The 22,619-nt window shown below is 50.4% G+C and overlaps 5 non-coding genes across 5 annotated transcripts; 2 read left to right on the plus strand and 3 right to left on the minus strand.

The window, feature by feature from the left end:
* Positions 1 to 116: 116 nt before the first annotated feature.
* On the plus strand, positions 117 to 307 carry LOC130036397 (U2 spliceosomal RNA). Its single transcript, XR_008794425.1, has one exon. It is a non-coding gene; the product is annotated as a U2 spliceosomal RNA (small nuclear RNA).
* Positions 308 to 9,243: 8,936 nt separating this feature from the next.
* On the plus strand, positions 9,244 to 9,434 carry LOC130036392 (U2 spliceosomal RNA). Its single transcript, XR_008794420.1, has one exon. It is a non-coding gene; the product is annotated as a U2 spliceosomal RNA (small nuclear RNA).
* A 4,785-nt stretch (positions 9,435 to 14,219) lies between these two features.
* LOC130036398 (U2 spliceosomal RNA) lies at positions 14,220 to 14,410 on the minus strand. Its single transcript, XR_008794426.1, has one exon. It is a non-coding gene; the product is annotated as a U2 spliceosomal RNA (small nuclear RNA).
* Positions 14,411 to 16,727: 2,317 nt separating this feature from the next.
* LOC130036394 (U2 spliceosomal RNA) lies at positions 16,728 to 16,918 on the minus strand. Its single transcript, XR_008794422.1, has one exon. It is a non-coding gene; the product is annotated as a U2 spliceosomal RNA (small nuclear RNA).
* A 1,010-nt stretch (positions 16,919 to 17,928) lies between these two features.
* LOC130036396 (U2 spliceosomal RNA) lies at positions 17,929 to 18,119 on the minus strand. The gene has a single exon (XR_008794424.1). It is a non-coding gene; the product is annotated as a U2 spliceosomal RNA (small nuclear RNA).
* Between the last annotated feature and the right edge of the window lie 4,500 nt (positions 18,120 to 22,619).

Here is a 22,619-nt window from a genome sequence, read left to right on the forward strand (position 1 = left end):
AGCGTCCTTTCAAAGGACGGCAAAGAAGCGGATAGGGTGATGGTGTCAGAATTCTGTCACCGTAAGTGTGAGATGGGTGACCGAGGAAGGTGAAGGCGAGCGCGGCTCAGCCTGGTATCGCTTCTCGGCCTTTTGGCTAAGATCAAGTGTAGTATCTGTTCTTATCAGTTTAATATCTGATACGTCCTCTATCCGAGGACAATATATTAAATGGATTTTTGGAGCTAGGAGTTGGAATAGGAGCTTGCTCCGTCCACTCCACGCATCGACCTGGTATTGCAGTACCTCCAGGAACGGTGCACTCCCCCAAACAAGCTGGTTTCAAAAGAAAGACTTTTTTTCCTATACCTGTTATCCGTGTGTTTATAGGTGCTTTTTCTGTTCTCGCTTTTCCGCCCTGCTTGTCATCGTCTTTTCTTTTACTTTCCTTTTTCTTGCTCCTTGCAGCGCTTGTGCTGTGCTTCTCGTGTGCAACCTGTGTATCCTGACACTCTAGAACATACACTGCTTACTTGGCTGCTGCGTTATTTTATACTGTTTTCTCTCAGGTACTTGAGTTGTTTTTCACAGTTTGGTTTTGGTTCCGGTCTAGCGCTCCTGCCATTGCTGAGGGGTCATTTTAGGTTCTTTAGTTGCCTACTTATTTTGCTGCTTTCAGGGGAGCGATCGATTCCCTCAGGGGGCGACCATGCCTGCCGAGTGGATTTTTTTGGCTTTCAGGATTTCTCCCCCGACTCAGGTGTTTTAACGGCAGCAAGGTGAGAGAGAGCGTCCTGAAATTCAACTAGTGTTTTCGTATAAGGGGCATCCTGATTTCCCTGGTGGTGGTGGTGGTGGCGGCGGTTGTTTGTTGTTGGTTTTGGCCACACCTGCTTTTGCTGCTCCCGCATCAGGTGGGGTACGCCTCGAACGACCTGGCCAGGCCGCGTCCACTGCTACTGTGCGTGTTCTATTGTTCAAGTTCGCAGCAGCCAAGACTGGAGATAGGAAAGGAATGCAGGGAAGCTCTGGGACTATGGGAGGGGCTCCGGGAACCTCCAGCCTGGCTGAGTAAAGGTAAAGGTAAAGGCCCTCCCGTTGATCGTCGATTTGCTCGAGCGGGCCCAGTAACGTCTCCATTGGAGACTTTGTTGTTACTGTGTCTGGCATATCGAATACTCTCGGTAGCTTGCCGGGCTCTCCGAGAGGGGCGGAGGAATCGAACTCGGGTCGGCCATGTTGGCCGCTCCAGCCCAGCCTGGCTGAGTAGGGTCAATGAATGTAGTAGTTGCAGTTTATTCCAATCCCATCTCCATTCTCTGATTCTCCTCCTGCTTCTTCCTCCCCCATGCTACTTCATTCTCCTTCTCTGGAGTCTGGATTCTGATCCTCATCTCCTTTCTCCTCTTGTTCTGTAGTCTGGATTCTGATCCTGATCACTCAGCCCACTCTTACAGTCTAAATAAATCCCCAAGCATGAGGAGTTAGGGTAACAATTACACATAGGTGCAATCACAATCAATAGGGGTAGAATTCTTTCCCTTGGGGACATCTGCTCCTAGGACAGATAATGATCCTCATTATCAGATCAATCCACTCTGGAGTGGATTCCCATGGGTGTGTTTCTCTTCTCCTTGTCTAACAAACATATAAGCATATATAATATAAATCATTTTGTAATGATACAGTAAGAAATACCTTAAACTTAATAGAATTGCCCTCCTAGGGCCATCTCGATCTCAGACTGCAGTGCTCAGGCCAGATAGTCCTGAGTCCTACCCCTAGCAGGATCCTCGTTGTTACTTTTAGACATAGACAGCATTTGTCTATGATCAAACTCTTATAGTTAAGACTTATAGTGGCACTTTGGCCTGGCCCATTTCAATGCCAGGGTAGCTCACCACTTGCCCTGGGTCCATTCAGTCCCTCGTTGGAACCCTGCTTTTGGGGTGTTAGAAACTAAGGGCAATTTAGGCTTAAATCGAGAAAGCAGATGCCCGGGAGTGAATAATATTCAAAGCCAATTAAATCCTAAATTGCAAAGCATAATGTTAACGGTCTTCCTGTATCTATACAAAAATAGCATTGCTTTAAAGTAAACTGTTTATAAGGCATAAGGAGAGGAGAAAGGTAATATTTCACTTATAAAATCATAGATTTCTGACGAATCTAACCTTACAAGTTAACAGAGTCTGAGTAGGGGGGGAAAGTGATTAACTGGTTTGAGGAGGAGAGCATAGGGAAGAATTTACAGATAAACACAATGGAATGGAAGTATCTCAGGAGCACTGTGATAAACCTGAGTTCCTCCTGGAGAAAGGGAGAAAGGACAAAGCAATGTCATCCTACACCGGGCGAGTGCCAAAACTACCGGGCATCGAAATGGGACATTCTAGAAAGCATAAATGCATGCATGGTCTTGATGCAAGCTGTTATGACTTAAGAGACAGAACCCCCAGGGGGAAGGACAAGCTGAACTGGCCTGAGGACTTGGTCTGGGATTTAAGGTGAAAGCCTTGCTTGCTCTCAGCCCAGAGAACTAGGTGTTGGGATCCTTGTCTCTTACTGATTTTAAACAAACAACTACAAGTATTGATAACTTATACAACTAGAGAGAAAGATAAAAGCAATGTAGATGTTGTTTGGAGACAGAGTGTCTTCTTGAGTTGATCTCCCCAAAAGAATTTTCTCTGCCAAATGTTTATCTATGTAAATGACCAGTCACACCAGTCCTTGCCTCAACCCCACTTCAGATGTTCTATAAGTATGCTAGCGGCGCTGCATTAAACGGACCATTTGCACCATCAGACTGTGGTCCCTGTCTCCCTGTCTCTCTGTTGGGGAGCCCTTGGGAGGTGGGGAGGTACGGAGGCAGTTCTGGGCCACCAAATGCACATAACATGTCACAGCAGCTGCCCCCTCAATTTACTGTGTGAACTCACAGTATCCATTTTGTGTCTTCTAATATTTTTAATTCATTGAGTCCTGTGTTGAGAACCTTGGTTTCCTGTAACTTTTCAGTTACCTAAGAGCATTAAAATATGTATCTGAACCATTTATCTAATATCTTCTTTCACAAATCTCACCAGAAAGTATTGGATCAACCCTGTAGCATGTATAATTCAAAGATCTCCTTAGAACAATTTAGTTAATATGGTCATTCAAATAAAAGAAAAAAAGTTAAAGGGGGACCTCCTCCTCCAAAAAAAAGAACAATTCAGTTTGACCATGGTTTCTTTCCTTAAAAGTATGACAGGTTTACTTTCATATTTCACTATTTTGTACAGCTTGAGAAATTAGGAATTAAGTTAGGAATTAAGTTGCTAATCATTGTCTCATTTAGGTTGACAAAATTGTGCTCATATAGCACTTATACTATTAAAGTTCTACTGAATATCTCTCTGAATAAGAAGCATTGCATCATTTCTATAGATGTCCAAGAGATTTTAGGCACATACAACATTTGGCAGGAAAGTTGCTCCACATTATGAATTTTACCAGAACATACTCGTCTTTAAGACACTGTTTCTAGGAAAAATACAGAATTATAGTGGTAACACACCTAAATTGCCATGAAACACGCAAAGAGTTCACGATTCTAGATAAAACTCTCTTAAAGTCAGTATCAGGTTTCATACCTGGTGACAGAACTCACAAGAAATAATAACTGCATGTGTTTTCAGGTGGTGGGTAGAAAATATAATCTGAAAAAAACTGACTAATTTACCACCTTTTTTGGATCAATTCTCAATTTTCAGAAACCCCTAAAGTTAACAAATCAGCTCTGCTGTAGCTAAAGCTAAGTTTTAAGACAGCTTTTTTTCCCTTCAGTTTGTTATCAGAAACTGACTCCTTAGGCAGCAAGTCTTCTGGGGCTGGGAGCTCTTTCCAGGGGGAGTGACAAATGGAACTTTATTCTCTACTAGTATAAATAAACTAGTATAAATGCTGACATGCTCTTTTCTGAGCAATTCTAGAAATTGAGTTACAAACGAATTTGCAGAGTTTCCTGCCCCCGGGCCTGGCTGTCCTCGCTGGGGCCCCTTGGAGGGGAGCAGGTTGAGTTTCCCTCCCTGCCCCGACCAGGGCTCTGGCAGCCGAAGACCTCCAGAACCAGCCACCACCATGCTGAGACCACTCTCCACATGCATGAAGGTACCGGCAGAGGACCAAAGGCATGCGGGTCCCAGGGCTGAGATCTCCAAGCCTGCTCGGATTGGGGCTGAGCATCCTCCACCCAGATCCTCCAAATTCCAGTAGGCAGGGGTCACACCCACCAACTGGCCCCCTGGCGCCGTGTAATCCCATCAACGGCCAAGACCCAGAGACAATAAAACCCAGCTCCCGGAAGTGCGCGCCGCAAAGGTGGCAGCGCGACACCTTTTTATCTCATTCTTACTTTGGACAAAATGGCAGGCTACCGAATGTATAACCTGCCCACATGGCAGAGTCTGGCAAACTCCCCGTGGTGTACCCAATATGCCAAATACCAGTAACAATGATGGGTCTCATTCTCCTAACCCTGGAAGAGCTTTTAATGTGGCACTTTTTAAAAAAATCTCAGGGCTAGGACAAAGGAGATGTTACTGGGGCCTGCTCGAGGCTATCGATGAACAACAGGATGGTCGTGATCGAGTTACAGTTTCCTACATGTGTTTTTTGTTTATTCATGTTTGCCATCTAACCAAGTTAACAGAACTCAGAAAAATCAGGACAAATAACTGTCTTTTGCACTAGTCAAGAATTTGTGAAAGAGAAGCTGGAGAGATAGCACAGCGGGTAAGGCGTTTGCCTTGCACACGGCCAACCCGGGTTCGATTCCCAGCATCCCATATGGTCCCCTGAGCACCGCCAGGAGTAACTCCTGAGTGCAGAGCCAGGAGTAACCCCTGTGCATCGCCAGATGTGACCCAAAAAGCAAAAAAAAAAAAAAAAAAGAAAAGAAAAGAAAAAGAATTCGAGAAAGAATAGATTAAGTTCCTCTTTAGATGGCTGGAATCAACTCTGATCCTTAGCACTTAGCACTGTCCTCCCATTGTTCATCGATTTGCTTGAGCGGGCCCAGTAATATCTCCACTGTGAGACTTGTTACGGTGTTTGGCATACTGACTACTTCACGGGGAGCTTGCCAGGCTTTGCCGTGCGGGCGAGATATTCTCAGTAGCTTGCTGGGCTCTCTGAGAGGGGCGGAGGAATTGAACTCAGTGCAGAGCAAACGCCCTACCTGCTATGTTATCGCTCCAGCCCCAATCCTGTACTCTGTCTTAAAAGTACTAATTACAATCTAAAAGACTCATTGATGTCTGTTTGGGTTTGTTTTTTTTTCCTTAGGTTTGGGGCTATACCCAGTGGTGCTCAGGGATTACTCCTGGCTATGGACTCAGAAATGACTTCTGGCAAGGTACGGGGTGCCTGGGATCAAACCAGGGTCAGTCGCATGCACAGCAAATGCCCTGCCTGCTGTACTCTTGTTCTGGCCAACTTTAGAGTATTTCTTTCACACTTGGAAGGTAGGCTGGGGAACCACTAGCTGTGGTCAAGTTAGTCCTGACACTGCACTAACAAATGACCTTTCACAGAGCTCAGGGGACCATTTGCAAAGCAGGAGATCAAACTGAGATGTCTGTCACTGACTCTAGTTTACTATTTTATTGCATTTGGCTAGATCGAAGATTATATTATTATGTTAATGCAGTGTCTTATGTTTGGGTGATTCACTGTATCACTGTCATCTTGTTCATCAATTTCCTTGAGCAGGCACCAGTAACGTCTCCTTCATCCCAACCCTCAGATTTTAGAAAGTGCCACATTCGAGGCTCTTTCAGGGTTAGAGGAATGAGACCCATCATTTTTACTGGTTTTTGGGATACTGAATATGCCATGGGGAGTTTGCCAGACTCTGCCGTGCGGGCTGGATACTTTCAGTAGCCTGCCAGACTCTCCAAGTAAGAACTAGATAATGTCTTCTGGGAGCTGGGTTTTATAGTCTCTGGGTCTTGGCCGTTGATGGGATTACATGGTGCCTGGGGTGGGGGTTGAGGGGGAGGGGAACAGTTGGTGAGTGTACTGCCTACACACTGGAAGATGGGGGATCTGGGTGGCAGAGGCCCAGTCCCAATGCGAGCAGGCTTGGAGATCTAAGCCCTGGGTCCTGCACAGCTGGATTCCTCTGCCGGTTCCTTCATGCGTGAGGCTCGTCTGAACATGTGGAGAGTGGTCTTAAGCATGGCTATGGCTGGAACCAGAGGTCTTCAGCTGCTGGGGCTCTGCTCAGGGTGGGGAGAGAAACTCAACTCACCCTCCTCCAAGGGGCCCTGATGACAGCCAGGTGCGGAGGCAGGAGACTCTGAGCTGTTCTCTTCCGGGAGCTGGGTTTTAGTCTCTGGGTCTCGGCCATTGATGGGATTACACGGGCGGATTTTGGATGATTATTTCAAGTATTCCTTAATTTTATTGTTTTTAGCTTTTGGGGCCACACATGGTGGTGCTCAGGGCTTTACTGGCTCTGTGCTCAGGGGTCACACCTGGTGGGGTTCTGGGTACCACATGGGGATGCTTGGGATTGAACTCAGGTTGGCCTTAGGCAAAGCAAATGCCCTATCTGCTCTACTATCTCTCCAGCCTTAAATATTCCATCATTAAGAGTATGTTGACTGATTTTTCTTATGTTGAAGAAGTGATTTAGAAAAATAGTAAATTCTTTTCAAGGTCTTTACTTGTTAATATATTATTCAGGAATTGCCTAAAAATAGAGAAAAAAACTGCATGTTTTTGTTTTGTTTTTGATGTTTTCTGCTTTACATGTTCCTTTTAGAAATAATCTCAAGAGCATCAGACAATCAAAGAATATGGTAAAAAAACATGCAACATATATATGCACATATAGTTTATTGTAATTATTAAAATATTACTGAATTAGATTTTTTTTAGGGCTGGAGCGATAGCACAGCGGGTAGGGCGTTCGCCTTACAAGCGGCCAACATGGCCGACCCGAGTTCGATTCCTCCGCCCCTCTCGGAGAGCCCGGCAAGCTACCGAGAGTATTCGATATGCCAGACACAGTAACAACAAAGTCTCCAATGGAGACGTTACTGGGCCCGCTCGAGCAAATCGACGATCAACGGGAGGGCCTTTACCTTTACCTTACCTTAGATTTTTTTGGTGGCTGTGGTAGCAAACTGTCTTTAGTATCTGTTTTCATTGTCATTTTAATTAGAAATCAACTGACAAATCTAACATGAACCTTTATGCTTAAGTTTCTATTCTGGTTCTAGTGTGGCAAGTTTTAAATCTTTTCTAATGCAGTCATGGGGAAAAAAATATGTTTCTGCTTGAAGCAGTTGTCAAACAAGTTTCTTTCATTGGCAGTCAGACACAGGCAGTTGAATGAGGTTGTTTAGTCTAGGGTAAATGCTCATGAGATTACAAGATCACTGAGGAAATGTAATTATGCAGTTGATTCCAGAGTAGTGTTTTGTAGTAAGGACTTTAAGAATATTACATCATAATATTAATTTAAATATGTGGAATATATACCAGAATGAATATCAGAAAACAGCCTTCAAGGAACTATTATTATAGTGAAAGATAGTTTTAATTCATATCTCCGAGGGGCGGATGAATGGAATTCGGGTCTGCCATGTTGGCTCCGTGCAAGGAAAACGCCCTGTTGTGCTATCGCTTCAACCCACAGTGGATTTAAGGCAATTTATTTAATTTTATTATTGATTTGCGTTTTATCCAGTATATATTTATGAAGGACCCTTATGTGCCAGTTATTCATTCTTAGATGCTGACGAAAGAACAGTGAGCAAAGGGCTGGAGAGATAGCACAGCGGGTAGGGCGTTTGCCTTGCACGCAGCCAACCCGGGTTTGATTCCCAGCATCCCATACGGTCCCTTGAGCACCGCCAGGAGTAACTCCTGAGTGCAGAGCCAGGAGTAACCCCTGTGCATCACCAGGTGTGACCCAAAAAGCAAAAAAAAAAAAAAAAAAAAAAAAGAACAGTGAGCAAAACAGAAAACACCTACTGATACGAAGTTTATATTATATTGGGGTGAAGTTAGCAATTAAAAAAAAATCCATGATGGCTTCTGAGAGTGAGAACAGATTAAGGTGCTTGAACGCAGGATACAAGTTTTACATACAGTTTTAGTACTTTATGTCTTGATACTTACTGCTCTTTGAGTTTTTTAATTTTACAGATACTTCAAATTATGAGTTGTGAGGTTTACCCGGGACTGAAGGAGGCTAGCAGATGAAATAGTAACATTCCGAGAATCGATCACCCTGCTCTCAGTGCAGAAGAGGATTTTCAGCCAGGTAGCGACAGAAAGCCACCAGCATGCTTCCTCACATCCATCCCCTACAGGTAACAGGCCTATCAAGCGCATGGGTTCCACTGCCCTTTGGTCCTTTCTCCCCTTTTCCTGCCCAAGACATCTTAAAAGCCTCCCCCACCCTAAGCCTACCCTCATCTGAGGTTCATGGAGTTCCGCCTGGGAGTGCAGCCCAATAAACTTCTATTTCCTTAACTTTATTCGTCCCCTTTCCTTCTGTCCGCGCCGCACACGTTCTCAAACCTTACCAGTAAGTTTTCTAGGCCAAATATTCCAACAATTCCATACGGAAATAAACATATGCTTCACACACACAAAAAAGCTCTTTAGTGTTTATTTAACTTCTACATGATAGCATATATGACGCCGGAGATCGTCCCGGGGCGGGCACGTGTAAGGTAAGCGCCTCACGCTCTGTCCCAATTCACTTATCTTTCGACAATTGTGGCCTCGCCAAGAGGTCCTACCGCGTACACAGATTTAGCCAATCCGGTGAGGTGATGAGTGTTCCGTGTAAGAGTTCTTCAAGGAAGCAGCGGCTGCGTGCTTGAAAGAAAGAAAAAAGGAGCAAGGAAGAGAAATCTAGCGGCATAACAGATGAAAACGCGTTCTCGCGAGCAGCGAACTCACGTTTTCCCTACTGGGTAAAGGGTAGGAAAGAGCCGGAAATCGCGTAAGGATGGGCGGGACATGCAAATTTAAACTAGGTCATTTCGCGTGGAGCTCTGGGAGCACTAAAGTAAAAAGCTCAAAAATTTCCATTAAGTAAATATCTTGTGATGGCTGTATGTGCTGTATGTACGGCATGCACACGTTGTCCAGTGTAAGACGGATAGTGGTTGCCTGGTTGAGCGTAAATTTTCTGACCGTAAAGCAAAAGGGGGTACTTTGTGAGAGTGTAGGAGCGAAGGAGAGCGCCATTTTATCGCTTCTCGGCCTTTTGGCTAAGATCAAGTGTAGTATCTGTTCTTATCAGTTTAATATCTGATACGTCCTCTATCCGAGGACAATATATTAAATGGATTTTTGGAACTAGGAGTTGGAATAGGAGCTTGCTCCGTCCACTCCACGCATCGACCTGGTATTGCAGTACCTCCAGGAACGGTGCACCCCCTCTGGGGAATAATATGGTTTAAAAAGGAAGGCGATTAAATTTGTATTGTGTGTCCTTATACGCAGTTGATAGGAAAAAAGTTTTAAGTTCATTAGTTTATGTGGTTCGGGTTTGAGCCATTTATCGTATTTTAACTTCCCTGCAAACATTATGGTGAGAAGTAGAATTTGAGAATGCGAGAGGTTTTTTTTTTTTTTTTGAAGTGCATCTCTGCTGGACTTTCTCTCCACGACTAAAAAGCCAGGAAAGCGTAATCAAGCTGGAAGAGTAGTAGCTCATAGTGCGGTATGGTACAGGAAAGACGAAGGAACCAAACCAGAAAGAAGCAGACATCAGCAGAAAGATAAAATTAATGACGATAAAGCTGCCAAGGTATTTGAAGTACACAAATTCTCCAGAGGATTGTATTAACACACCCACCTGGGTCAAAAATAGCCATTTTTCTCAAGAACTCATGAAACACTGCTCTTGGTCTGTTCCATATACGTTCTGTGATGACCCAATTTTGCTGCTTCAGCTAACTTGTAACACTGCTTTCTATAAAACTGCTTGGCTGCTTTGCACCTGGGGGGGAGGGGGATTGTAATGTGAACAGGGCATAACTTCTTTCTAAACCAAGTGTGACAGGATTCAGGTGTATTTATTGTTCCTGAAATGTATTGTCTCAGTAAAGCACCCTGCAGACTTGGGTAAAGGATAACTCAGGATGTTTGGGTAAAGGATAACTCAAAATATGGATGGTCGAGGGAGATTACCTAAGGCTTAATGATTCTGGCTATAACCTTGCTTGTGCTGACAATCGATATACGTAAATGCTGATCTTTGAATCTATAGGCTAAGGAGTGAGGTACTTTTAAATGGATTGGTTACAAATCTATTGGCTATGAAATGTGCGGGCCTGCGGGGCTCTCAGCCACTGCCCACTCTGGGGTATGCTGTGGAGCCCCAGAATGCTGGTCTAAATAAACCCCGTTTGTACTCCTGCAGGAATTGTGTCTGTCTGGTCTCTGCGTCTCCCAGGGCCAGGGGACTCCGATCCCAACAGTATCACCCTGTCGAACCCCTCTCGACATCGATGATTACTTCTTTGTAGAATGGTGAGATCCTGGTAGTGAATCCGCAATACAGCTCACGGAGGAATGCCCTGATTGGCTAGAGCTTCAATGACCGCTTCCGTCTCAACAGGATCAAAGGCCTTCTTTAAATCAATGAACGTTAGACAGAGCGGCATCTTGAACTCCCGAGAAGCCTCAATGAACTTGGTTATAGTGTAGATATGGTCGATGGTGCTGAATCCTTTGCGGAACCCGGCTTGCTCGCATGGTTGTCCTTCATCTAGTGTTCTGCCAATCCTATTTAGGATGACTCGAGTGAACAACTTGTAGATGACAGACAATAGGCAGATTGGGCGATAGTTACCAATGTCATGGATTTCTCCCTTCTTGAACAGTAGTACATACAGTCCTGCTGGTTTTCCATTGGGACAGAACCTTGCATTCAGACAGGTAGCGTTGAAGAGCCGAGCCAGTGTATTGATGAGTACTGACGACAGGTTCTTCAGGTGTTCAGGTCTGACCTTGTCTGGGCCGGGTGCTGTTCGTTTCTTTACTGACAAAATGGCGTGTCGGATTTCGGAAGGGAGAATATTGGGAACGACATATCCATCCTGTGGAATTTGGTATGTCGGTAAGTGGACATGGCTATCAAAGAGATTTGAGTAGAAGTCATGGATAATCTTCTCCATTGCCGTTCTGGAGGATGTGATAGATCCATCAGGACGTCGGGGGGCAGTCATCTTGGTCTTGTAGTTGGCGAAGGACAGGCGGGCGTAACAAATACGTTTCCCGGCTTCTGCCGCATCTACCAGCACTTCTGCTGTATTCAGCCCCCCCATCACTTTCTATTCTTAGGCCAATCCAGACCCCGTCCCGTCATCAATGTAACTGTCTTTGCTTTACATGACTTACCTATCATTCTACACATATGAAATAGGTCATAAGTCTCCACTAAAAATTGGGAATATACCATTTGCTGGAGAAAGCTTGCAGAGAGGTCCTGCCCAGAACTGATTTTAACATAGTGGTTGGGGGCCCCATATCCTAGATGTTACAAATTTACCTGTCCCTGATAGTTCAGATGTCCATCCATTTCTCCTATAAGGGACTTTGATGGGAGTTACACCCACCACGATTCATGCTGCCAAAGATAACATTCTTTACCCTGAACGTAAAGATTCATGCAGATAAAGCTTGCTCAGAGTGGGACTTGGGATGCTCCCAGCTCCCAAGTTTTCCAGTAGCTTGGCAGTTTGCACCCACAAACTGTCCCTGATGCCATATAATCTCATCAATACTCAATATCCAGAGACTGAAATAAAGCTCCCAGAGGAGTGACATGGGCATAACCTAGGATGAATCTGCTCTATAATCATATTTTAAATTTCAAAATTCCTCACACGGCCACGAACCTCTCATGTTGATGTACCAAGTATAACATACATTTATTTGGGTACATGTTTGTAATCTCTTATACAAGGAAGGCTTAATGGCTCCAGGATGAAATACAACAATCTTCACTTACTTTCGTCTAGTGGTGGGAAGGTGTAATGGTGATGGGATTGGTGTTTGAATATTAATTGTAATGAATTACTGAACAACTTTATAAAAATAAAAAGATTTATGGAACATAGCTGCAGCCATGCACTCCAGCCGTGTCTGGATAAGAAACTTTATTGGGGATACCTGGTTAGCTCATCCTATAATATTATCATCATTATTTATTGTAATTCCTTTGGAATTAAGGCCACTAAATTAAGGCCCTGTGTATTTGCTCCTGGATCTATCATGACTTTTGATGAAAGGTCAAAAACTATCCGTTACAGTGGCTCAATCAGTGGATAGGGTTGTTTGCTTTGCAACCAACCAACCCAGGTTCAATCAGAGGAACCCTATAAAGTCCCCTGAGCACGGTCAGGAATAATTCCTGAGTGCAGAGCCAGGAGCAACATCTGGGTATCACTGAGCTTGACCTAAAAAGCCCCCCTCACCCCCCTCCTGACAGTTCTACTAATTGTGCTTTGTTTTAAAGGCTTAGACCCTTCTAGTCCCGTGTCTGGTTGTCTGTAAATTGGACTAGAGAATGACAGCGCTCCCCTGCAGGACTCTTGGATGTTTTATTGATCTCACACACATACTGCGTTCCTTCTGCCTTCATATAATCACCACTTACCTTGAATAAAAAAACGTTAAAAATTGTCTATTGGGGGCTGGTGCGATAGCACAGGGCATTTGCCTTGCACGCGGCCTACCTGGGTTCCATTCCCAGCATCCCATATGGTCCCCTGAGCACCACCAGGAGTAACTCGAGTGTAGAGCCAGGAGTAACCCCTGTGCATCGCCGGGTATGACCCAAAAAGAAAAAAAAAAAGTATTGACGATCAGTATTAGTCAGTGTCCAGTATTAGTTGGTGTCCATTGATCATCAGTCAATGAGGATGCAGCAGAATTGGGTACCCAGGTACGCATTCGTACCCAGCGGAAGCAAGTTTCTACATCACTGTTGATGAAATGAATCTCTGAGATGAATGCACATGATTTTATTCTTATTGTTTTGCTTTTTGGGTCACACTCTGAGATGCAAAGCGGTTACTCCTGGCTTTGCTTTATATCGCCACAGATTATACACCTAAAATAACTGCCAGAGGAGGTCACCCCCCTGTCTATCCCCAGGATAGTTGATTTAGGACAACAAATTAAGGCCTGTGATGGGAAATCAAGGCCTCTCAATCCACCAAGGCTGTGAACGCCCCCCTCCTCCTCCTCCTCCTCCTCCTCCTCCCAACACGGTGCTTTTTTTATTTCTGACTCATATCCTAGCGGCATGCCTGCTTCAAGAAACCCATTCACGCCGACGCTTTTTCTCTGCCGAATCTTTCTCGTTTCTTACTCCTAAACCCATTCACGCCGACGCTTTTTCTCTGCCGAATCTTTCTCGTTTCTTACTCCTCAGCGGCGTGCCTACATTCATTGACCCTGCTCAGCCAGGCTGGAGGTTCCCGGAGCCCCTCCCATAGTCCCAGAGCTTCCCTGCATTCCTTTCCTATCTCCAGTCTCTTGCTTGCTGTCAGTCTTGGCTGCTGCGAACTTGAACAAAGAAGCACAGCAGCGGTGGACGCGGCCTGGCCAGGTCGTTCGAGGCGTGCCCCGCCTGATGCGGGAGCAGCAAAAGCAGGTGTGGCCAAAACCAACAACAAACAACCGCCACCACCACCACCAGGGAAATCAGGATGCCCCTTATACGAAAACACTAGTTGAATTTCAGGACGCTCTCTCTCACCTTGCTGCCGTTAAAACACCTGAGTCGGGGGAGAAATCCTGAAAGCCAAAAAAATCCACTCGGCAGGCATGGTCGCCCCCTGAGGGAATCGATCGCTCCCCTGAAAGCAGCAAAATAAGTAGGCAACTAAAGAACCTAAAATGACCCCTCAGCAATGGCAGGAGCGCTAGACCGGAACCAAAACCAAACTGTGAAAAACAACTCAAGTACCTGAGAGAAAACAGTATAAAATAACGCAGCAGCCAAGTAAGCAGTGTATGTTCTAGAGTGTCAGGATACACAGGTTGCACACGAGAAGCACAGCACAAGCGCTGCAAGGAGCAAGAAAAAGGAAAGTAAAAGAAAAGACGATGACAAGCAGGGCGGAAAAGCGAGAACAGAAAAAGCACCTATAAACACACGGATAACAGGTATAGGAAAAAAAGTCTTTCTTTTGAAACCAGCTTGTTTGGGGGAGTGCACCGTTCCTGGAGGTACTGCAATACCAGGTCGATGCGTGGAGTGGACGGAGCAAGCTCCTATTCCAACTCCTAGCTCCAAAAATCCATTTAATATATTGTCCTCGGATAGAGGACGTATCAGATATTAAACTGATAAGAACAGATACTACACTTGATCTTAGCCAAAAGGCCGAGAAGCGATACCAGGCTGAGCCGCGCTCGCCTTCACCTTCCTCGGTCACCCATCTCACACTTACGGTGACAGAATTCTGACACCATCACCCTATCCGCTTCTTTGCCGTCCTTTGAAAGGACGCTGGATGCCACTTGGTCTCGCCTCTAGATTTTTCGGTTGTCTACACCGAGAACGAGATGTCTTGCGCGCCCGGTTCTCCCCCGGCTGCCCAGGCTTAAACCCTGCTCCTAATCTGCATACCCCGGTAGTTTGCCCGCCCCGGGAGGCGGGGCCACCGCCAGCCGCTCCAATCCCCAGACCGACCCGGCCAGCCGGAAGCCCAAACCGGTCTGCGCCGCCCACCTGGCCGGTCGCGCGGACGAGACCCGCGCAGAGACCCGAGGCGGGCTAGGCGGGCGAACGGCGTCCCGGGACTGCCGGGGGGAGCGGACCTCGGAGCCCTCCACAGACTCTCCCTCCGGTCCTCCGCCCTTCCCCGGTGGCAGCGACGACGCCTCCGTAGCTCTCACCAGCCCAGCACCCCACGCCTCTCCTTCCCCCGGACCTCACGGCTCGCGTCCGTGTCGCTCGGCGTGTCACCTCCCGAACAACTCGGGGGCCCCCGTCCGGAGCAGAAGGGGTGGTCCCGGGTCCCAGCCCCGGGCTAGGGACAGTTCCCGGCCGCAGACCCACAAGTCGGGGCTTCAGCTCCACACCCCCCAACCCCCACCCCGCGGGATCGGGCCGGTGCCCACGGGCTCTCGCCGTGGGGCGGTGCAGTGGCCGGCCCGGCCCCCTCTCTCGTCCCCGTCGGGGAGCCCTGGAAGGTCACCTCTGGAACGTCCTATCTGTGCCACGAAGGGGACGAGAGCGTCTCGGCGTCCAGCTCTGTGGGAAGAAGCGTCGCACCGTCCCCACCCCTCACCCCGCAAGGTCGGCCTCGCTCAGCGCCCAAGCGGCGCGCGCCGCTGGAACCAGCCCCCCAAGGGGGGTGATGGCGGGTCACACTGACACGCTGCCCCACCCCCCACCCCCCACAGACACCGGGGGCCCCCGACTCTCCGAGACTCCTCAGTAGTGGCGCGCCTCCTGCCTGCGGATGGCCCCGTGCGCCCACCACCAGTCGGGAGGGACCCCCCGACAACCGAGGGGCCGCTCTGACCCGAGGAGCGCCCCCTCCGTATTCCAGGCCGAGCGGGAGGCACCGCGCGCCCGTCGTCCTTCTCGGGAGGACCCGTGCGTGCCCTCTCCGGGGTGCCGTGCCCCGCGATCGCAGGCCGGGTGCCTCAACTCCCAATGGAGCCATTGGTGTTGCTCCCGAGGGGAGGAGGGTGACGCGGGGCCGCCGAGGAGAGCGAGGGTGGGTGGGGGTGTCCGCGAGACCCCGCGCTGCCCCGGCCTCCCTCAAGCAAAGCGTCCGCTCCAGCCCTTCAAGCCCGTCCCTCTCGCAAACCGCCGCCTTCACCCGGGAGATCGCGGTCCAGGTCCGGGGCCTCCCCGGGTCCGGGTTCCGATTTAATCGTCCGGGGCCCAAGAGCGGGGGCCGGAGTCCACACGTGGGTCAGACCTCAGTCCCGCGGTACGGAGGCGGGAGGACTGAGACCTTCCCCCCAACCCCCCAAAGCCCGAACAGCTAGGACTCAAGAGGGAGGCAGGGATCCATCGGGGCGGGGGAGGGTGAGCCGAGCGTGGGGCCGCACCCCAGGGCCTGCTTCCCGAGCCACTCGGTGGTGTCTCGCACGCCCCGGGCGGTGCTGGAAAAGGCGGGACCGAGCAAGGCGTCAGCGACCTGCACTGGGGCCTACGGATCCGGCCAAGGGCACAGCGGTGGGATGGGGGTGAACCAGAACACCAGTCAAGAGAAGACCACAGTGGATAGAGACGAGATAAATACCCTACACAAATGAGCTAACTTCAGAGACAAAGCCACGAAGGAAAACGACGGTATACCTACTAGTACTGCATGGTCCTTCAATAGTGCTTTGGAGTAGCGGTGGGTAGAGCTATCCCTGAAAGTACTACACTAAAAACCCAGAGAGTAACAGTTTGTGCTAACTAATGCCTTGAGGATGGAAGAAAAGCAAGCAAGCAAAAACAAAAGACTAAAGAGCCTTTAAGAGCTACAGGATAACCAAAAAGATAGCCAAGGACTGAAGCAAGATAACGTAGGAAAATAGAGCAATAGAGATTCACCTTACAACTACCACTATAATCCGTTCCCTACAAGGAAGAAACTTGCGATACTGGCCGTCGCCAAGCACTGGACTACTGAAATACAACTCAACCTCTAAGGAAAAGCCTAAAGAGCACTCAGTCATTTCTTTTGCACACGGTATGTCCCCAAAGGGGGTGCACCGTTCCTGGAAGTACTGCAATACCAGGTCGATGCGTGGAGTGGACGGAGCAAGCTCCTATTCCAACTCCTAGTTCCAAAAATCCATTTAATATATTGTCCTCGGATAGAGGACGTATCAGATATTAAACTGATAAGAACAGATACTACACTTGATCTTAGCCAAAAGGCCGAGAAGCGATGCTTCACCATGGCCCCGGCGCCCAGCCCCGCCCGCGGCGCCCACTTTCAACTCACGGTGAGCCGCCCAGAGGCGCGCAAGCGGCCACACCTCGGCGCTGCTCCCGCGCGGACCAGCGACTCGCCCCACACGCGCCGCTCGCGCGCGCCCTCTGCCCTCCGCGTCTCGAGCCGCGAACCGGCCCACGGCCGCGCCCGCCGCTCGGAGCCCCCCAGGCCTGTTCCAATTTACATGCTCCGCCCCCGCCCGCCGCTGGGGAACCGCCGTTGCCACTCGGTGTCGCCAGAGCCAAGGCGGGCTGGGGCGGAGCCCCTTCCTTGGGACCCACCCAGAGAGAACAGAACTCCGGGAGGGCAGGAAAGAGGGTGCCGCGTTTTGCCACGCCCTTGGCCCACCCGGGTTCGTTCTCCGGCACCCCAGCCGGTGCCCGAAGTCCGCCAGGAGTGACCCCTGAGCGCAGAGCCGGGAGCACCCACGGACAAGACCCCTGAGCGCAGAGCCCGTGAGCACCCACGGACAAGAGCCGGAGACAGGACAGGTCCAGACTCGTGCCGTGCACCAAGGTCCCGGGCGGTTTGGTCCCCGGAGCCACAACGGCTCTGCTCCCCCAGCACACACACACACAGTCGGAGGAAGACCTGCTCGAGCAGGGCTGTCGGCGGTTGTCAAGAGACTGAAGAGCCTGTTTCAAAGGGGACCCCCGGGCCTGAACCTGCATGTGAATGGCGGCTCTCCCCTCCAAGTTCCTTCTGGAACCCTCTCCCTTATCTGCCCCCCGTTCCATCATGTTAAAGAAGCCCAGGTGGAGAAGGACCTATTGCATATCCATACCCGTTCAGTCGGGGGGTGGGGGAACCCACTCTACAAGTGGACTCAGTTGGGGAGTTCCCACTAGCAACCTGCCCCGCCAAACGCACACCTGCAGAGTGCCTGAGAAGAAGATTATCCCCCGGGCAAAGGACAAACTAGGAAGTGCAGACAACTCTACCTTTAACAACTCTTGTTCCCCCAAGGGGGTGCACCGTTCCTGGAGGTACTGCAATACCAGGTCGATGCGTGGAGTGGACGGAGCAAGCTCCTATTCCAACTCCTAGCTCCAAAAATCCATTTAATATATTGTCCTCGGATAGAGGACGTATCAGATATTAAACTGATAAGAACAGATACTACACTTGATCTTAGCCAAAAGGCCGAGAAGCGATACCTTGCCAGCGCCCCGGCGCCCGGCCCCGCCCACGGCGCCCACTTTCAACTCACGGTGAGCCGCCCAGACGCGCGCAAGCGGCCACACCTCGGCGCTGCTCCCGCGCGGACCAGCGACTCGCCCCACACGCGCCGCTCGCGCGCGCCCTCTGCCCTCCGCGTCTCGAGCCGCGAACCGGCCCACGGCCGCGCCCGCCGCTCGGGGCCCGCCAGGCCCGTTCCAATTTACATGCTCCGCCCCCGCCCGCCGCTAGGAGCGCGGCCGCCGCGCGGGGACCCGCCGTCGCCACCGCCTGTGTGTCGCCGGAGCCCAAGCGGGCTGGGCCCGAGCCCCTCCTTGGGACCCACCGAGGCCAAGGCAGCATCCGGGGGTGGGCGGCGCAGCCAGAGGGGCCTGCGAGCGTCCCCCGAGTCTCCCCGGCGGGGAGGCGGCGGGGTAGGACCGGCCGACAGCGCGGGCCCCCCGACTCCCTCGCGGCCACTCGGAAGGACGCTCTGCCGGGACGGCCTTTTCCTTCCCCTCTTGCTCACCCGCCTTCCGCCTGCGGCGCCGCGAGCCTTCCTTCCCTTCAGGGCCCTTCTGCCCCCTCGCACTCTCGGATTCATCCGGGGCCCTGGGGGGGCTTGACTTCCCACCCTGCCCCTCTCCCCAGTCCAGCCCTTCTTCCCCTGGGGTCCATCCTCTCTCTCCCCCGCACGGAAATCTGGCACGTGCGGGGCGGGGACGCCCAGCAGCCCAGCCGGGATGCAGATGCCTGGGAGTAGTGAAGGAGTAACCCCAGCGGGCGCCCGCAGTGCCGCCGGGACGCGTGGCTCGTGTGCCTGTCTGTGAGGTGCATCAACCATGTGCGGGTCCGACTCAATCACAGGGGAAGCAATGAGGAGGCCGCTGGCCCCGTCCGGATGGTGAACTGGGAGGCTCTAAACCCGAGTGCAGAGAGGTGAGAGCAGTGCAGCAACGTTTTGCTCTGGGCACCAAGGCCTCCGGTCAAGGTGTGAAGCTGGTCTCTGTCCTTGCAGACATGGGGCTAGATCGCCTGGCGATGGGGGCTGCCCTGTCTGGCATCTACCTCACTGTTCTTCCAAGCATAACCTGCTCGTCGCTGGGTCCTTCGGCGAGTTTAAGATGTTTCTGTTTGCTTGTTTGTTTTGTGTAACTCTACAGATAGAGTTCAGTGGTTACGGGTTTAGTCACGCCACAGAATTCGTACAGCTCCAGGTGGGATCCCCACCCTCAAAGTTCTCTCTCTCGCTCGCTCGCTCTCTCTCTCTCTCTCGCTCGCTCACTCGCTCGCTGTGGAGTTTGGGTCAAAATCAGAGGTGATTGAACTGCTCTTGGCTCAGTGCTCAGGGATCACACTGGCACTGCCGCAAGAACAGTTTATGTCTCTGGGGATGGATCGAATGGGTCAGGCCTTCTGCCACGTAAGCCCCTTAACTCTGTGCTAGAACTTGGCCTGGCTTCTGAGTTTTGAGGCAGAAGTGTCACGGAACCCTCACACCTTCCTGGCTGGAGAGTCATTTCCCCCAGCTCTCTTCTAGCTCTTCTCTAGGTGCCTTTTTGGTTTTGTCTTGCACCACGTGCGGCGTGAAATGCTCCGGAGACCGCATCAGCTCGGCTCACTGTCAGCCTAGCTGCCAGGGCCTGCCCAGCCCCGACTCCCTTTGCCCCTCTCACCTGTCACTTGGTGGTGCCTCCTCCCTGCCCTTGCTCCTGGGGCTGTGGGCCTTTTCACCCTCCTGGAGTTACACACACACACACACACACACACACACACACACACACACACACACACACACACCTCTTCCTCGCCTGAGCCTCTCCCTGAGCAGCAGAGCCCTGGTGTCAGCTGACATCTGTCCCCACGTGGACCCTATCAGGTCTTGTTGTTTCGGTGTTTAGGCCTCACACGGGTGCATTCAGGGCTTACTCTGTTCGGGGCTTACTCCTGACTCTGCACTCCGCACACTCCGGGGACAGTATGGGATGCCAGGGACGGAACCCGGGTCAGCAAGGCAAATGCCTATCCTCTGTACAGTCTCTCTGGCTCCTTAGGAACTGTGTTTGGCTCTGTACTGAGGTGTCACCACTTTCAGTGCTCACTGGCCTTCTGTGGTGCCAAGGGTTCACACTAATTGCTGTACCCTCTTTAGCCCAGAAATGAGACATTTTCTGAAGAGGCTGGATTTTCTGTTTGCAAACCCAACATGCAGGAAAGGCCCTAACGGGAGGTGGGAGACCAGAGCGCCTGAATCACTGCTTGCCCACTTTTCTCCAGGAAGCTGTTGACGACAGACGTGCCACCAGGAGGCAGCATCTGTTGCTGCTCTTGTATGGGCCTGGCTGGTCTGGGGAAGGGGTGTGCCTGAAAGGGCCTCTGGGAGGGGAGCAAACTGTGCCCAAAGGGCATTTCACAGACTTCCCTCTGTCCGCATCCATTTTAGGAGGTAGGTGATGACTCCTTCATTTAATTTTTATTATTTCTTCTTTTGAGGTAGGGCAGCTCAAAGTTGCTTGAGTTCAACTCCCAGCTTGGTGCTTGGGAGTCCTTGTGGTTTCAGCGTGGAACCGGGTCTCCTTTGTGAAAGTGCAAAGCACGCGCTCAGCCGGGGGAGCCCTAGCTCCTGGTTCTCCGGTGTTTTCCCCTTTAGAACAAGGTGTTCTCGGGGACTGAAAGAGAATACAAGGAGTCGACGCTTGCCTTGCACATGGTTGAGACCCAGGTTTGGTCCTTGGCACCCCTATGGTCTGCTGAGCGCTGCTAGAGGTAATTCACTCTGCAGAGTCAGGAGTAAGTGCTGAGTACAGCTGGGTGTGTGTAAGATAACATTGGTTTGCCCTTCCTCCCTGGCCCCAGGGAGCTTGTGTTTGTCAGTTGCTACCTCAACCTGTCAATTACCTTTGTCTTCTGATCAGACTCTGATTTGTAAATATTGTCTTTCTCTGCTCCTTACTGCCCTTTGCATGGTTAATTATTTCAGAGCAATTACTTTTTGTAGGGATACAGGAAGACAGTTAAAAATACAAGCCTCCAGTAAGTTACTGGTGCTGGGCCACTCCAGGTGGGAATAGGTTTAGTGCCTTGGCCTGTTCCCCCTGGTGGCCCGGTGACCGCCATCCTCCAGAGGCCACTGGACAGTCAGGTTTGGGCCTGCAGTGAGGAGACACACAGGGCCTCACCAGGGGGTGGAATGTCCCTTTCCTCCCGATCCCAACAAGACCCCGAGTCACCGCCTACAAACGGCCTCTCTGGCTCTTGATCAAGCTGATTAACGGCCATGATCCCAGAGACTCAGAAACAAATCTAGAAACCCAGCGGCTTTTGGCAGAAATGCATCTGGACTGCATACAAGGTAGCTACCGCCTCAGAGCTTATTGGAAAGCCAGGTATGAGCCAGCGGTGATGGGGCAACTGCAGTCTCATGGGAAGGGGTGCCATACTGGCTCGTCCTTCACGCCCTACCAAAGTCACGAGTTGCCCCCACGAGCGGCTCTCCAGTGCGGCCATGGCTCCATAGGCAAAAGGACTTAATGCAGAACCCGGCAGCTTGCGGCAGAAAAGTGAATGGACCATGCGTTAAACTACAGCTCCATGCCTCCCAGGAGGAAAAGGGTGTTGCTCCCTTCCGCCCCCCCCCCCCCCCCCCCCAGCGAGGTGGCCACCGCCTCAGAGCTTATTGGAAAGCCAGGTATGAGCCAGCAGTGACAGGGAAACTATAGTTTCACGGTAAGGGGGGCTGTACCGGCTAGTCCTTCACCCTCTACCGAGGTCACGAGTTGCTCCCCACAAGTAGCTCTCTGACACAGCCATAACACCAAACGCACAGAAATCAATCTCCTAATTATCTGGCTCTTTGCAGAAATCCAAAATCGCAGCCGCGTGACATTATATGATTCTCATAACCAGCTATAGAAAACAAAGTATTTCACAATGCCTTTTCAGCAATTCTGATTGTTTGGGGGGGAAATTCTAAACAATAATGGTGCATTTTTTGTTGGAATAATGAATGTAATCAATGTAGAGAAGAGTTAAGTAGAAATCATCTGCCTTGGGAGGGGTGGGAGGGGGGTATATTGGGGTTCTTGGTGGTGAAAAATGAGTACTGGTGAAGGGAAAGGTGTTGATCATAGTATGACCGAGACTTAAATCTGAAAGCTTAGTAACTTTTCCCACAGTGATTCAATAAATAAATATAAAGGTAAAGGTAAAGGTAAAGACCCTCCCGTTGATCATCGATTTGCTCGAGCGGGCCCAGTAACGTCTCCATTGGAGACTTTGTTGTTACTGTGTCTGGCATATCGAATACTCTCGGTAGCTTGCCGGGCTCTCCGAGAGGGGCGGAGGAATCGAACTCGGGTCGGCCATGTTGGCCGCGTGTAAGGCGATAGCACAGCGGGTAGGGCGTTCGCCTTACACGCGGCCAACATGGCCGACCCGAGTTCGATTCCTCCGCCCCTCTCGGAGAGCCCGGCAAGCTACCGAGAGTATTCGATATGC

The sequence above is a fragment of the Sorex fumeus genome, unplaced genomic scaffold (assembly GCF_029834395.1).
Source record: "Sorex fumeus unplaced genomic scaffold, SorFum_2.1 ptg000063l, whole genome shotgun sequence".
In the NCBI taxonomy this organism is placed as follows: Eukaryota; Metazoa; Chordata; class Mammalia; order Eulipotyphla; family Soricidae; genus Sorex; species Sorex fumeus.